This window comes from Dreissena polymorpha, chromosome 5 (assembly GCF_020536995.1).
Source record: "Dreissena polymorpha isolate Duluth1 chromosome 5, UMN_Dpol_1.0, whole genome shotgun sequence".
Taxonomy (NCBI): domain Eukaryota; kingdom Metazoa; phylum Mollusca; class Bivalvia; order Myida; family Dreissenidae; genus Dreissena; species Dreissena polymorpha.
The window spans coordinates 83,910,932-83,925,278 of NC_068359.1; the positions used below are offsets into that span (position 1 = coordinate 83,910,932).

General features: G+C 34.6%; 1 protein-coding gene across 1 annotated transcript in view; it reads right to left on the reverse strand.

Moving 5' to 3' along the window:
- LOC127882198 (uncharacterized) overlaps window positions 1–793 on the reverse strand; it is a 28,248-nt gene extending 27,455 nt beyond the window's left edge. The window contains exon 1 of the mRNA XM_052430713.1: window positions 687–793. The gene's annotated coding sequence lies outside the window, so the exon portion shown is untranslated. The remainder of the gene's footprint in view (window positions 1–686) is intronic.
- Between the last annotated feature and the right edge of the window lie 13,554 nt (window positions 794–14,347).

Below are 14,347 nucleotides of genomic sequence, written 5' to 3' on the forward strand. Positions count from 1 at the left end.
AACGGGGTTTTCAGGGGTTTACACACGGGCTGGAAAGAATGTAACCAAAACTTTAACAACTTTATTTTTGCAAATATCTCAAGTTATTGATATACATTTACATACATCTTTAATGCATGCAATACAGTTGTCTTTCCGTTTTTCGTCAATACGTCTTATATCGGTGCCAAAATTTCACGTAGAGTGCTACATAACCGTGTAAATGAATCCTGTTCACATTTAATCTTCGGCCAAGAACACAGTCTTATTAAATAATATAAAACTTATTTATTTTACATTGCCAGAAGAAGCACAACAACTGTCTTTTATGCACTATTTGAAATTCTTAAGAAATATTGTTTTAAAAAGTTATTGAGAAAAAACACCACTAGCCGGCGTCCATTTACGTTCTGTGAACCCCACAAAGTCACGTGATCCTTTACCCTATTTATGCATTTATATGTTAAACGATAGGCATGCATTATCAAAGAACTATTTATGTCGACGAAACCTAGTTGGCATATATCGTTTTGGGTTCTTATGTGCTGATGAGTGATAATTTAAAGCAAACTATATATTTATTTATTCAAATTCGTTAATTCGACCTTCCAATACAAAATATAAAAACATAGGTGTTTATTCGCATAATGGCTGTAACGATATATTTCATACACAATAATTGGAAAATAAAACAAAAAAGCACTTACCCGAAGGGAAATATATGTATCAAATATATTAATTTAAAAACAACTATTTGACCGTCTTATACACAATATAGAAGGCAAATGCAATAGGTTTTTTCATAAGGTGATAGGTCGGGCGTAGCAGATAAGTTGTTATCATAGATTATAGGACTGGTTGGGTGATTGTAAATGAAAACTGTTTAACAGGGAATGCTAACAACTGTATACTCAATTTTTCAAGTAGCATTGACATGGTTTAAGTGATTTTAATGGCTTTGTTTGCTATGAAATTTATCCGCTGCGCCTATTAAAAGTGTTCTGAAGTTTCTTTACCTTTACTTTAAGGTTTAAACATAATGAAAATGCAATAAATTAAAGTATGAGCTAACAACAGAAACCAAATGTTCATGCATGCTAGACTCCAAAACAAATGGTAATGCACATACTCTAGGTTAAACATTTTATTTTACTGAGATCACTCGTTAACCCCGAGCAACATTATAAGCTATACAATTGTTTCCCTTTAAGGTAAGATAAACGTAATAATGAATCATTGCATGCTGTTGTTGGGGTGTGCGGTCAAAATGCCAGTGGTAAAAATGCCAGAGTTAAAAGGCCAGAAGAAAAGTGGTAAATCCTTAACAAAAGCTCAAAACCCTATTTTTACTGTATAACATCTAGCATTTTGACCTCTGACATTTTCAACAAATGGCATTTTTATCACTTTACTTCTGGCATTTTCACTTCTGGCATTTTTACCTCTAGCATTTATACCCAATGGCATTATTACCATAGGCCGTTATACCTACATCCGGTTTTGTTACATAAAGCGTTTTATTAAAGTTCGACCATGGTGGTCATTTCGCTTAATGATATGCGTATTGTGAGTACCCTTTCATCGTTTTAGTGTGTGCGTTTTGCTGAGCGTTATATCACCGACAATTACCATTGGTGCGTAAGCAGGGCTACGACATAGACAACTGGTGTTGGCTAAGTGCCAGTGGCTTTTCGTGTACCTGTTATAATTTGTAGCGCAGTATTTTGGATAACTTGTATTTTGTTTAATAGTGAGTCTCAAGCGGAGTGTTACGCGATGCTACCGTAATTTATGTTTGCTCAGACAGTTATACATGCGCATCAGTTTGATTTTGTTGGCTCCCAGTTGTGTCTTTGAATTGCTTTAAAAAAGGTGTTTTTGACATCGAGTATGAGGTTAATAATGTGATCTTTCCATGTTAACTGTTTATCAAATGTCATTTCTAGGAACGTAATTTGTTCGAGGAAAACAAATTACATGCCGCATAGTGTGAATTGTGGCAGGTCGTTAAATGTTTAGGATTTACGTGCACTGGCTTGAGTTTTTATTGGATCAATTAGAAAACCCTAATGTTTGCTTCAGTTTTCTATCGCAGTAATGAACGCTTGTATTTTCTAAATGGCTTATTTCGGTGATTAAGATGCGGTCTATATCGCACTATCATCTTCGAAAAATGATAACTGTATCAGGTTGGTGCTATTTTTAGAGTTGTGCTCCTTTATTGCTTTGTCGAGCGTGTTAATGGCAATTAAACATATTATTGGCGACAGTACACTGCCATGGGGGCAACCGTGGACAGTTTCCACTGACTTTGATGTTTCCTCGTTTATTCCCACCTTATTAGTTTAAAGGAAAACTGCTAGCCATTTAAGCATGGTATTATTTATTCCTAATTCATAAAAAAAGCTGTAAAGCATGCTCAGTTTATTGTTTATCCAAGGCAGCCCAAATTTATATAAAAAAAAACGGCTGCCACTGTTTGAACTAGAAGTTTCGCTTTTTTATATCGGCTTTATCGATTAGCATGTGATGATTGTTCCAAATATCTCTTTAATGTGCTGTTTTCTACCGGTTTACCGACTTCAATAAAAAATAATGGTCGCCAGTCAACCCCGATCTCATAAGCATGCTTGTTTCCGAATAGAAGGTTCCGGTTTGGTAAAAACGTATGTCAGATCTGAGTTATTATTTTGGTATTTAAGAAGTGTTTTGTGTAGAATAAACGGATATTGTTTGGATAAATTCTTACAAAGTCTCATAATTTTTAATCAAAGAAATATTGACTTAGCAGATACCTCTTTGTCTTCATTGTGTAAAAGCAAATATATTTGCGAGGTCAAAGTTCAAGATTGTATTGTGAGCGACGTTGACACTCCGGTCGGCTAAAATTTCGTCTCGCTTGAATAGCCGCATGATTTGATTAGCGAGGATAAATGAAGAGACCGTATACCGGAATATAGGATCATGGATAAAGGCTCACCTTGTCAGGTGGTCATAGACGGGCACTCATGAACCGGTGATCCTTAAGGCGACGAAGAGACACTAAACATTGATGATCTCGAAGCTGACGACATCCGGATATATGAGGGGTTTCTGAACCGTTCACAGTTTTTTCACGAGCTCCCTAGAAATATGTGTGTTTTGCTAATTGTGAGAGAATTTTCTTCTAGTGAAATTGACCTTGAACGGATACGCAATACATACTTTGAAAACTTAAAGCAAACGTTTGAGTACTTCCCGGTTAGCGATGATGTTGTGCTCAAGAATAAAATGTTTACACGGAGCAGCAAGACACTTCCGGTTCGGCTCGCACAAGACATTAAAGCTATTATTGAGGTTGCTGAAGGTCGAGACACGTACATGCTGAAGTCGATGATCAGCACTGCAAAAGCTAGAAAATAAACAGTAGCGCGGGCGATTTTGGATACAGAGACTAAAATATGGTTGATAATGGTCGACAACCTGGGAAGTTTATGTGTTCTAGTGATATCTGCGTACTGAAAGACCAGATGTATACCCTTCAGGCGGATAATCTCAAACAGGCTATGTAAGCAAGTAACGAGCTGCACAGGAAGAAAACGAAAGCTACAAAAGACTCACTTTGGTCAATCAAGGTACACATTTTGATGTGTAATGAGGCTATAAAAGACTGTTCCGACAGCACTTTATCAACCATTAGAAACTTAGTCAGTGCATCTGTGGCGAGGATCACTTAGCTAGAGGACAGACTTAGGGTTCTCGAGGTGTAGGCTTTGTTAGTTGATGTCAATAATCAGGATTTAAACACGGAATATACTGGAAACTGTGTGCTAGATAGCAGCGTTACGTTCACCGCGGTTCCGATCTGCGTATCGGTCAAAGGTTCGTCTGACATAAGGAGCGATGTTAGTTTTGTTCCGGAATTGATTGACAATCAGTGCGATAAACCTCTAGTCTCTGATGAAACTCACGATGTTGATAAGCTGAGCAATCGTGCCTGCTTGCGTCGTTTCCATACAACGAAAGAAAACTCGTCGCAGGAAACTTAAGTGCAACTCCCGATACCGGTACGTGTCACAGAGCGGTCAGATGACATCCTATACTTGAATGGTCAGAGGGGGTGACTTTGAAGTGAAACGACGCAAGCGGACGCGTCGTTTCTGTCTACTTGGCCTAAGTGAAAAGGTTAACACAGACGTTCTTACAAGTCCAGGAAAAGTTGTGATTCATCGCAACGTTTACGATTATCCGATTTAATCTCCCTAAACAATTTAAAGTCATCTCGAAACTTCGATTTACTTTGAAGTCGATAAGTATAACAACTGTTGACGTCATTATTGTTTGTAAAGACTTATTTGTCTCGCATTTCCATACAATACCATATTTGTTTTAACTAACAACGATTAAATGACTTTTAAAACATGTTATAAAATAAACAGATATTCTACCGCTATATCGACCTGTTTACGTTTTAGTTTTTATATTAGGTGTTCACTGATGAAAATTAGAGAATTCTCAATGTTTCACATAGTAAAATTATATAAAACTTGTATACATGTTAATAAAATTCTCGTCACTTTTGTACACCAATGCAAGTAGATGTAACTTAAGAAAAATGCACATTCCGAGCTCAAATGTTGTATCAATAAATTTATTTTTAAATTTTAGCGATTTCACTAAGGGCTATGTCAGAAAATATAATTGCATCACAATACTTAATTTAAAATCAAACAGAGCAATTTGCATGACGACAGTTAGCAGGTTGAGAGCTTCAATCCTTCCCATGCCGAACAAACCAATTGCCGAGAACTTGTTTTTTTCCCGTACGATATAGTGTGTTTTCCTAATCAATAGGTTTGTGTTGGTCGATGGTATCCCACTCAAAACCGTGCACATAGTACGAGCAATATATGTATATTATAGCACATTTTATACAATTTGCCCTCCAGAGCATTTACATTAAAATATAAATGTGTGTATCGTTAAATAAGCGGTCACATTCTCATATCACAACTACTGAAAAGGGGTACCACCAGGTCGAATTATTTACGTTTACCGAATCATTAAGTACATGGCAGTACAAGAACAGGTACACTTTGGGTGTTTTTAAAGGTGGTCTAGTTTGCTCATTTTACAATTATAAATACATATTTTTATCAGAGCAAATAATAGATAAAAAGAACTATTCTTATTTACATGTCCTATTATAAAGGAATTCATATCTGGAACGTTTGAAAAATGATTACATCGAGAAAAAAACAATTATTGACTGATTCACATGCTTATATTGCCATAATAAATGTTGAATTGCTTCACATTCAGTGTCACACAATTCACAGTTGACCTAAGTGGCATGTCCAATTTTAAATAAGAGAAGTTCGTTGCTATAATTATGTATATAATTCTATATTGAAAAAATAAAAAAATTGCATAGTAAATCCCGTGTAATACGAAACGGCAGTTGAAAAATATGTCGCCATTCTTTTGTTTAAATATTATTAAAATGTTTGACCATTTAGCAATACACACTGGCTTAGACTCGTCTGTGGTAATTATACTATTAATAGTGTTTTACCCTGTTTGTTCACTAGGATGAAACGTAGGCTATTCGGGAAAATAAAGTTTTGATAAATATAGTGTCATTTTCTAACTTTCATATATGTTGTAACTTCGATAATAATACCTATGTAGTTTGGTTGCAAATTATACTTTAGAAAACTCATCGTAACTGTTAAAATGTAAAAAAAGATAGTATTTTGCATTAAGTCCCCTATAAAACGAACGCCTTTTTCAAACTATTATTTAAAAAATAAACATTTATTACACATTTTATGTCTTGTATATAGAATATAGGGAAGAAGAAGCTAATTTTAAAATTTGTTATTTTCTACAAAGTTTAACACATCATTTCAATGTATCTGTTCAAAATTCATTTTGTATCATGTTAATAAAGTTTTACGGATAGTGTACACAGTTGTCTCATTTATTAAGTCACTCATTGTATTCAAAATATGTATCCTATTTTCATTACCCTTGAACATTGAATTGAGTGAAGTCCCTTGATCCGGCATGGCGTGCAAATTGTTGATGGCATATAAATAACGGATTATTTGCAAAATGGGAGTGGATATTAACATATGGCAGTTTCATATTGGTGTATTTTCGCAGCCAAACAAATCTGGATACAAATTCTATGGTTTAAAATCACAATTGAACGTTATAAGTTAACTTTTCGTATGTGAACGTGCTTGCTTGCACTTTTAGTTGTTTGTGGGGATGTTGAGGAAAACCATGGGCCTGCACCCGGTCAGTTTAAGAACACTCGGGGTAAGGGTCGTGAAAGTCGGGATAAAAGTCGACAGACACAGGCACAGCTATCGAATGTTGCCTCTCCAGCGTCACAGACGCCGTCGTCGGCTCCGTCGGCAACCTGGTCAGCAGAGGCATCAACCTGAAGATACGTTGAGTGTGTGCAGACTAGACAGCGTTCAATATCGACGTATGCGAATGTCCTCAGCAGCCCACCACCAAGCACTAACTGTCAAGGAAACAGGTCGGAAAGTGATGACATATACTGCCTACTTATGACTATGAAATCAGATATGAAAATAAACAATGATAACATATGATCAGACTTAAAACAAGTTAACTTTAAAATTAGGAATTTCTCAGACAGAGTACGGGAATCAAAGGCTGATAATGAATCGCTTAGACGAGAAAATTTGCAACTTAAACAACATATTACTGATCTCCAGATAAATATTGATCGTATAGATGGCAACATTAAACATCAAAAACCTTAGAATGCAAGGCATTCCAGGACATGTACACGATTCTCACTTTGCTACTGAACAAAAAGCTAGGCAGTTCCTAGAAAACCAAATCTCAAATTCCACCATGCTAGCACACTAAAGATTGATGTTGCGAGACGAGCTAAATCTTATAATTCGACAAAGCCGACCATCCTACTGACATTTAGTAACTCTGCGGACATTAATACCATTATGCAGAAAGCTAAGGAGAATCTTCAAGGAAACAGTGGTGTTTATGTTCAATATGACAACACAGACGGAGACACCGAGAAATCCTCGCCGAGCGTATGCTTATAGAGCGTCAACGGGGAAACTACTCGAGCGTTCGCCACGATAAACTCATTATTAATGATGGTATCTACAAATACAGTGACAATACACAATCCATTTTGTACATTAGCAGACGGCAATCATATGGTAGCAGACAACCAACTCAGCTGACCAGAACGAGCATCGCAATATCTTGGACAACCAATCACAGCAACAGAATGAACCCGATGTTGACCGAATGTAGACAGTGGTCAAGGCTCATTAAATCTAACCATTATTTCATGGAAGGTTCGTGGACTAAACCGCTTAGTAGAATGTTTACCTACATAGCATTTTCTTAAATCATTCGAAATTGTATGTTTAAACGAGACATGGTCAAAATGTAATGAATTTGGTGAATATGATAACTTTTTAGAGGGTTATATACATCATGATTGTACTCGCCCATATAATGACAATAATATCAGAACTAGTGGAGGCATTAGTACATTTATTAACTCTAATTTTAACTATCTACATCATAGTGAACGTATACTCCATGAGTTCACATATTGTATTGTTTTATTATTTAAGTCTTCACAATTGTCTAATTAAGAAGATATTATTCTCTATTTCACACATGTCTCGCCTGGAGGCTCTTCTTTATATGATAACGTAGAGGAAAAAAATGGAATTATAAAAGTACAGATTTATTTAGAAAAAAATAAATTAAATTTTCCTAATGCATATATATTTTTAGCTGGTGATGCAAATGCCAGAACAAAAAACCTACAAGATTTTTTAAAAGATGATAATCTTACATATATTTTTGGTGATACAGATTATTATGGTAGTATATTTAGTTTACCACGAAATAACAAAGATAGCTTTTGCAATAACTTTGGTAAATCACTTATTGACTTAGGTTGCTTATTTGATATTTATATTTTAAATAGGAGGTTCCCAGGTGACACATAAGGGGAGTATACTTGTTTCGCTAATGACGGTGTCAACGTGGTCGATTATATGGTAGCTAGCTCTTACCTTTGTGAGTATATAACTAATTTTGAAGTTATCGATTATGACGAATCTGATAATCTACCCGAAGCTTGTGCATTATCACTTCCATACAGGGATTCAAATGTTAACCCGATTAGAAATAACGTAATAACGCAAACACTCGAGCATGGAAGGATTCGTTGGAATGATAACCATAAATGCTTCGTAACAAACACAATCATTTAATGACAGAAATAGTATCCAATATTGACACTGCGGTACTAATGCTGACGTCAATTTTTAAAGAACCAGGATCGTGTATGCGTTTAAAGCCCGTAAAACGTAAACCATCTCAACCTCCTTGGTGGGGTGGGCACTGTAATACATATATACATTATAAATACGCCGCATTGCGTAAGTTTAAAAGGTCCAACTTATTACATGACCTGAGAAATTATCAAGGAAATAGAAATATGTTCAAATCGTATTGTCGTAGCAGACAGCTACTCTTTCAACGCGATCAGAGACGCAAACTTATAAATGTAAGTGGTAATCCTAAAGCCATGCGGTCACTTCTTAAACGAACGCGTCCGTTGAAACGTGCAGAATGTAAGAATTCGCCAAACGAATAGTATACCTACTTTAAAACTTTGCTTAACGATGAATCAGCGTTACCTTTAACTCCCGATGTTCAATTTGTATGACAATAATGACAGGGTAAATGAACTTGATCAGCCATTTTCTCGTGCTGAAATTGAATCAGCTATTTACAAATTATCAAATGATAAAAGCCCTGGACCGGACGGTATACCTTCAGATTTTTATAAGTTTCGCCTTTTAATCATATATATGAAACTGGTATTTACCTTAAAAGTTGGGGCCATGGTTTGATAACAACTATACACAAAAGAGGATCAGTGAATGATCCAAATAATTACAGGGGTGTCTCTGTCACTAACACATTTTACAAAATATTTTCTCGTTTGATAAATACGCGCCTACATAACTAGGCAGAAAATCATAATAAATTAGACGAATCGCAAGCCGGTTTCAGGCAAGGCTATTCGACAGCAGACACAATATTGTGCCTACAGGCTATGGCACAAACGTACTTATCTAAGCAAGGCGGTGTATTCAATTGTTTATACGTCGATTTCAAAAAAGCATTCGGCATAATCAATCATGTTAAATTGTTTGATGTATTACATAGCAAAGGTCTTCATAAAAAGTTTTTACGAATTTTCAAGGCTATGAATACAGACCTTTTTCATGTGTAAAGGTTGATAGTAATTCTAATCATAAGAACGCTGATGTTTATATCACAGATACAACGTGTTACTATAAAACTACTAATTACTTCCTCTGTAATATTGGCACAAAACAAGGGGACATAAGCAGCCCAACTATATTTGCACATTTATAAACGAACTCACAGAGACTTTACAGCGCTCATGTGGTACAGGTATATTCATAACCAATGATATAAATGATATGTATTGCCTGATGTTTGCAGATAACATTGCTAACTGTGCGGAAACAGCTGCTAGATTACATCAACAAATTCATATAATTTATGCTTTTTGTCAAAATACAGGAATGAAACTGAACTTAGATAGAACTGAGATTATAGTCTATCGTGGATCACCAATAAATGTTGTACCTTTTTACAAAAACATGGGTGTTTATTTTACTCCTACTATGTCCTGGTCCTCCACACATAATAAATTATCTATTCAGGCAAAAAATGCAATATGGTCAGTAAATCAATATCAAAAATCTTTTAGGTATTTCCCTATAAATGAGTATTCTAAATTATTTGATACTCTTGTTAAAGTGGTATTATGCTATGCCTCACTGGTATGGGGTCATTGCTATGTAAATACTATTGAATCTGTCCATAATGATTTTTGTAAAAGATACCTTTGTGTTAATAGAACAACTAATAACTCGATTGCTTTGGGATAATGTGGTACGTAACCACTTTATGTATTTTATATAACACATTGCATAAACTATTGGTGTAAATTGCTTATAATGTCAAATACCAGATACCCACGCCAATGCTATATTTTGCTAAAATCACATGATGCCTGTGGAAGATGTAATTGGGCTAAGCTAAAAAGGTTAAAACATTGTTATATGAGCATAGTTTTGAGTATTCCTGGATCTCTCAGGAAATTGGAAATATTGATGTATTTATTGGTATGTTTAAACAAAGACTTATAGACTGCTATACCCAGAAGTGGCATAGTGATATCATAGTGATAATGATTCCAGTTGATGCTATCATTATAAACATTTTCAATATCTTCTTAATGTTGACAAGTATTTAGTTATGGGTATTTCTTTTATTTATAAGAAGTCAGTTTCAAAATTTAGATTATCATATCATAAACTTAGAGTAGAAGTATGTAGACACATGAATATTCATCGAGAACAAAGAATTGGTATATATTGCTTTAACGATAGTAATAATTCATTTCTTGATTGTGAATTGCATGCATTTTTCCATTGTATAAGGTATAATGATATTCGTCAACGCTTTCTTCTTAACTGTTAGGAAACAAAGACATGATTTAATATTAGTAATGCGAAAGTTTAAAAAACTTGAATTTTTTATATCGGAGTTAAAATTCTTCTGCACCAGTTTTTTTATAAAGCTTTAATTTATACTAGTTTGTCAACATAATTTAGTTATGTAATTTTTTTAAGATCAATATGAATTGTTTTGACAAGCATGTAAAAAGTTGTTTGGTTCCAATTCAATTTTCATCTTGTGTTGATGATGTCTGAGTTTAACTTATATTTTCCTATCCAGACTACTTTCGTTTTGTCGAAAGTTATGTTAAACTAAGAGTAGTGTGTAAATTGGACAATACATATAAAGTTTCATTTAGAGATGCTGCAGCCATCCAGGAGCATACAAGTGTCGTCGCAAAAATCGACAATTTGTATTATAAAAAATATGTAATTTATTTGTATTATCTTATTGTCAGGATGGTTCCTTCATTAAATGAACAATATTTTAGCGTTAAGTATGAAAATGTAGCAACTGAGCGGATCTACATGTCTGCAACCACGTGGTAAATTAAAACAAAAGTATATACATAAAAGTGAAATGAAATCGATATTCCATCGAATCCAACACATTTTCTTTTTATTTTATGCTTTTTTCACCGTTTATTTACATTGTAAATGAGTTAAAGTGGATAATTTCGCTGGATTTATGACGTCATTTCGTCGAAAACTTGACGTCATTTCATAGTAAAACAGTGACAAATATCGATATTTTTCACTGTTTAAAACAGTGGAATACCAGTTTTATTTCACTGATATTTCTCTATATACCACCGGAAAGCATAAAATAAAACTTTATAATTGTTGTGTGTTTGCGTGCGTTACGTAAAGATCCATAAACACTGCAAAATAATATTATGCAATATAAAAAGTGCCATACGACAGTAAATTACATTAGTAAGATCCTACAAAAGTTTTGTGTAAATGCGTTAAAATACAAACATTCTGCAGTATGTAAGCGTCTAAGAATCGTTTTATGGTGTCAACTTTTTTCGTTTTACTGATGATCTCGAGGCATGATCGGATTCATTTTGTTTGCGTTAATTTGCCTGAATTTGCATAATTTATGCAGTTTTACCCTGAATTCTGCAGAAATATGCAGCTACCGTCAAAGAATTCCACATTTTATATGTGTTTAAAATAAACCCAACATTTTTTTTCTCGTTAAATACATTTGTTAGACCAAATCTAGCGTTGAAAGTTTGGTTATTGCTTTCAGGAGCACTTAAAATTTACGAATTTTTAATTGCTTACTATTGTATAAAGTCTCTTTTGATTTTGTGCTCTGTTACACGTGATAAAAGGTTGTTTATCACCATTTTAATTACACGTAATACATATAAATTTTTACAAAGCCACACACCTTGAAATGAACTTATTTGGCATAGTAAATTTAAGTATAACTAAGAAACATATTGTATCTATGCCAATATATATGTGGTGGTTACATATAAAAAACCTGTTTGCGTTTTAAAACTTAAAAATAATCGCGTTGTCGAAATGGACGTTAACGTCTAGAAATTCTACTTTTGGTTTTAAAAGCGTTACAATTTGAAAAAAAAAAACTTGCTAACTAGGCTATAGATTTCATTTTTTATCTATGCCTAATATAATATATCTGGTGGTAACAAGGTAGAAATCCGTCTAATTTGCGCTTTAACACTTTAAAATAATCGGGTTTGTCAAAATTGACCTATATGTATAGAAATCCTAGTTTTGGTTTAACAGTTTGAAATATTATAAATTACTTGCTAACTAGGCTACAGATTTAATGACAATGACACTATTATTTTCGTACGTGAAAGCCTTTTGTGAGCATTCGAAATAATTCGTGCACAAATGAAACCAATACGGCCGCATGTGAATGGAAAAAATATCGCCCATGTCTCCTCTTTGCCACCTTGCAATTTGTTGTGACTTCACAAATTATAGTAACGCATCACTTATTTAGAAAGCAAATATAAACATGCGTATTTTATTCTGTTTTCTATTTTCTGTGTACTCAGACTTATGTATAAACACCAGTTACTGAAAGTGGGGGTACAGTGCACACCAGTTATTGAAATGTGGTTTAATTTTCGAGTTTTGATGCGTATATTGCGATTGCCTGTTGAAAGCATCCTGGTGCTGCTACAAGGTAAACTATGATGGTTCTTGAATCCACCTTTCCTTGAAAACTCCTGAGAAACCCTGATATATGTTCTAAAAATGCACATACTATGAATCGTGTCAATCGTAAACAATGAGGCATTTGCGTATAAAGTATTCAATAACTTTTTTAATATTCATAATGCATCTACAGGATTTATACCGAGGTTAAATGAATATCAGTAAAACATCCGGCGCTTAATGACAATGTCTAATAAGTATGGTAAATGTACAAACCTTTCAAAAATTCCGACGAAAACAATTAAAAATCACCCGTTAACCGCCATTTTGAACAACAGTTACTATTTTTCTCACTTAAACCACGCCAGTAACTTGCTTACGAATCAACCCCTGATAATATCACTTTAAGTATTTTTTTTATGTTAAAGCAGGATCCAGACTCGGGCAGATAAACGGGCAGAAGGAGAGACGGGCATATGGACATACATGTACAAGCAAACGGGCAGACAGACGAACCGGAGCTAAATTGGTAGGGTACTCATCGCGTTAAGAATGAAGACGACGTCACTTCTATTTATATTGACAATTTATAAAACACGCCACCAATCAGAAAGAATAAACTTAAATATATGTATAATCTCATTTAAAAATGCATGTCAAGTTGAAAAACAAAAGCGACGCGGTTGGATCCAGATTCCCTCCCGCCAATAGGGCCTTGATACCCATCACTCGATCGTTTGATGACATATTGAACGGAAACCAATTTTAAATGTAACAGTGACCTTAACCTATGAACTAGTAACTCCAATTGCATTAGGGGTCATCTAATGTCCAAGGCCAATGCACACGTGAATTAACATGCCAATCAGTCAGCTTTTTACGAGTAAATAATCGGAAACGATTTTCACACTTTTTGTGACAATGATCTTGACCTTTGACCTAGTGATCCAAATTCAATGGGGGTCATCTACTTCCCAATGTCAATGCACATGTAAAGTATCAAGCAAATGTGTTAATTAAATATTTATCGGAAACGATTTTAACACTTTTTTTGACCTTGTGACCCCAATTTCAATAGAAGACATCTACTGCCTAAGGCCATTCCACATATGATGTATTAAACCAATCTGTCTATTCGTTGTAGAGTTATTGATTGGAAACGATTTTTACACGTGTTGGTACAATGACCTAGACCTTTGAACTAGTTATCCCAATTTCAATATGGCGCATATACTTTCCAAGCCCAATACACATGTAAAGTATGAAGCCAATTGGTCAATTTGTAAACGAGTTATTGATCAGAAACGATTTTCAAACTTATTCAGAAAATGTCCTTTGACCTAGCGACCTCAATTTCGATAGGGGTCATATAATGTTAAAGGCAAAGGAACATGTGAGATATGAAATCAATCGGACAATTCGTTGAAGAGTTATTGATCAGAAACGAACTGATCTACCGACAGACAGACCGACCTGTAGACAGGCCGACCGACATCAGCAAAACAATATACCCCCTCTTCTTCGAAGGGAGGCATAACAACAACATATAAACACAGCAACAGATTGCAGTTGGATAAAAAGTTAGGTCGATTAAAATCATTTTATTGTGTCGTTTGGTTTACACTGAAATATCATTTCATTGA